The sequence below is a fragment of the Diabrotica undecimpunctata genome, unplaced genomic scaffold (assembly GCF_040954645.1).
Source record: "Diabrotica undecimpunctata isolate CICGRU unplaced genomic scaffold, icDiaUnde3 ctg00000989.1, whole genome shotgun sequence".
In the NCBI taxonomy this organism is placed as follows: domain Eukaryota; kingdom Metazoa; phylum Arthropoda; class Insecta; order Coleoptera; family Chrysomelidae; genus Diabrotica; species Diabrotica undecimpunctata.
In genome coordinates this window covers 19,248-22,922 of record NW_027312150.1, presented here as the reverse complement: position 1 = coordinate 22,922, position 3,675 = coordinate 19,248, and the positions used below count along the sequence as shown (strand labels likewise).

The following is a 3,675-nucleotide window of genomic DNA, read 5'->3' as shown; positions in this document are numbered from 1 at the left end:
TTGTATCCTATTACAATTAATAGCCTAGAATATGAAAAATATGAAATTGAATCTAATGAAATGTTTTTAGCAAAATATGGTGGAATATATAGTAATCATACCTATGTATATACAGATGGATCTATCGACCCACAAACAAACCAATCTGGATTTGGAATTTATATACCACAGATTAATTACAAATTTTCATCAAGGCTCCATAATTACACACAAATCTGTACAACTGAAATGATAGCTATATATAAAGCTATCTCTGTGTGCATTGAGAAGGGGATCATGAAAGCAGTTATCTTTGCGGATTCAAAAAGTGCTTTATACGCGCTATCTCAGAGTCAAATGGGATCAAATGGATTACGTAACCATAATGACCAAAAAACTATTGGTAGAAGCTAATAATATGGGATTCTCGATAGGAATAGAATGGGTACCTGGACATCAGGGGATTAAAGGTAATGAGGTAGCTGATAGGCTGGCGAATATTGGGAGAGAATTAAGAGTACCATATAATATAAAAAATGTTAGTACAGATATCTTTTGCGTTACAAAAAAAGACATTTTAACACAGTTCTACAATGAATGGCATTCCCAAATTAAACATAAAGATCCAAACTATTGCAGATTGCAGTGTGATTTCCCCATAAAACCATGGTATGCCAAATGTGGGTATATGGGCAGAAATACCATAACAAATATTAATCGTTTACGTAGTGGACATTGCAAAACTCCTTGCTATCTCTACAAAATAGGTAAAACGGAAACACCGATATGTGAATGCGGAACCATTGGAACAGTGATCCATATCTTCTTTGAATGTCCCATAAACAAACACAAAAATATGGATCTGTATTTAGAACTAATAAAAGCAGGAATAGAGAGTACAATATCTTTACATAGTATTCTATATAAATCCTCTGAGAAAGTTATAAAAATAATTATTAAATTCATCAAATTTTTTCAAATCGATCTATAATTTTTTTTTTTTTTTATACTTGTCAAAATAACAAAATAAATCTAGAAAATACTGGAAATATCCTAACATACAAAAATGTACGTCCTTAAAATCCTTAATCCTAACCGAAGGTAGCATTACCCATAAACCTAATGTGACAATGTTTGGAAGCTACCCCCAAACGAGAAAAGTCTAATCTAACCTTAAATGAAGAAGATAAACAAATGGAAAAGCTAATCTTTCAGTATCACCCAGTTGTCAATTAGCAGTAAACAGTAACCTTAAATGAAGAAGATAAACAAATAATGGAAAAGCTGATCTTTCAGTATCACCCAGTTGTCAATTAGCAGTAAACAGTAACCTTAAATGAAGAAAATAAATACATGGAGAAGCTCATCTTTCAGTATCACCCAGTTGTCAATTAGCAGTAAAAAGTAACCTTAAATGAAGAAGATAAACAAATGAAAAAGCTGATCTTTCAGTATCACCCAGTTGTCAATTAGCAGTAAAGTAAACAGAAGTAGAAATTTATCCCTGGTTGTGCATTGCCTAGAGCAAGACGAGCATAACCTTACATGTACTGGGTAAATGATTATATAATCGAAACCCAAAAACAAACGAAGAAGAAGAAGAAGTCATCTGATATGAAATAAAGCTTTAACAGAAGTAGACAATGTATGCTTTGTTAATCTTTAACAGATGGAGTTAGGAACAAACAATAATTTATTGAATTATTTGAATATAATATAACTAGTGATTTTGCCGGTCACCATGTGAATAGGGATCTAATCAATTGCGATCTACTGTTACTCCACTTATTTTTTTCTGACTTTCTTTCTATTTAAGGCTAGGACGTAAACAAAATAAAATTTTAGTTTATTGTACAACTTTCATAACAAAGTTACTTTTGGAGAATCTGTGAACTTTAGCTTAAAGTCGTTTTATGATCGATCTACGTACAAAAACCAGCGTAATTTTAGTTTGGCAATTCATTTATTGGAAAAGCTCGAGTTTTGTATTATATTTTTTACCGATCACCCAATTCTTAGCCTATATTTTAAGATCAACAAACTTTAAACTTTCAAAAGAGTTAAAAAATTGAATAGCGACTAAAAACATAATACATGTATATATTAAAGACTCTTCTGAGGTTTTTCCATAACACTAACATAATATTTTTTAATGTTAGCTTAAACATTCATCTTCAAAATTGTCTTCATTTTGATCTCTCGCTGAGGTATGACATGTGGCTGTAGATTTTCAACTTAACAGATACTTCAATTGGATAAATAGTACCTAAACCTTCTCTTCCATGCATAAAAAGTTCTGTTACATGTCTGGTTTTAATATGGAATTCATTATAGAAAATTTCTTCATGGATTGTTTAGTGTACTCCTTAAAAATGGCTTTACTGTATAATCAATGATCAGAATTTCCAAGTAACAACCCATTTCTATTATCTTCATTGAAACTTTTTTTTTAATTATCAAGATTTTGGAAACATTGAATGAGTCAACTAAGTGAACAAAAAGAGGTAAAATGCTTACTTTTATAATCTTTTATCGACAACTATTTACCAAATGTTCTCAGAATATAGATCACTGTCGGTTTACTTAATCTGAACCACTTAAAAAAGTCTATATCGTTACAAAAATTAAAATGGTCGACTTTACCTTAAATATTACATTTTTGCACAAGTTTATAAACATTAAACATTGAACTCTTCGATTTTATTAAATCTTCTTATGCCAGATCCACGTCCATCACTCACACGAAACAAGAATATATAGGTTAATAGTTGTACAAAACCTACAACATAATAACAGACTACAATAAAGACAGATGACTTTTATCCTACAGATAACTTCTTGGTCGGTACTTTATTTGGCAAATAATTATTTTATATTTTATAATTTATGATTCGCTACCCATGGCAACGCGGCTTATAGGTCTTGATTTCTCGATTTATATTTTAACTTATATTGATTGGCCCCAAGCTTCATTTAAAATGCATCCCAAGTAAGTAATAATTTCTAGATACTCATTCTAATTATTCAGTTCCGTTTACGTTGATCTTAATGTTATATGAATTTTCTGCCTAATAGTAATAATCATATTCTTTGTGTTCTTTAATGGTAATTTTTATACCATCTGTTTTACCTAGTATCGATTTAATAAAACATATTATAATAAATAACGAATTTTATTTAGAGGCTATAAAAATAAATATAACTGTACACGTTACCTGAGTAGTAGAAAATTCCACTAAAAAATTGCGTTGTCAGGTGTGGGGTTCGAACCCACGCTCCCTCTCGGGAACCAGAGCTTAAATCTGGCGCCTTAGACCGCTCGGCCAACCTGACATACTTTAGTTTTAATAATCTACTTAAAATTTTATACTTATCGGTATTATTTAAAAATATTTATAATATATGGTAAACACTGGTGAATAAATATTCTTACTGAAATTATGCAACCCAAAATATAGACTTTTTTTCTTCTTAAAGTGCCTATCCGTTCCGGATGTTGGCGATCATCACGGCTATCTTTACTTTATTTATTGCAGCGCGGAACAGTTCAGTGGTAGTCGTGTTATACCACTTTCGCAAATTTTGAAGCCAGGAAATGCGTCTTCTTCCCGGTCCTCTCTTACCATTCACTTTCCCTTGGAGAATCAGCTGGAGAAGGCCGTAACGTTCTGGATTTCTCATCTTCTCATCTGGATT

The 3,675-nt window shown here is 31.3% G+C and overlaps 1 non-coding gene across 1 annotated transcript; it reads right to left on the bottom strand.

The window, feature by feature from the left end:
* Positions 1-3,228: 3,228 nt before the first annotated feature.
* On the bottom strand, positions 3,229-3,312 carry TRNAL-UAA (transfer RNA leucine (anticodon UAA)). The gene has a single exon. It is a non-coding gene; the product is annotated as a tRNA-Leu (tRNA).
* Positions 3,313-3,675: the final 363 nt, after the last annotated feature.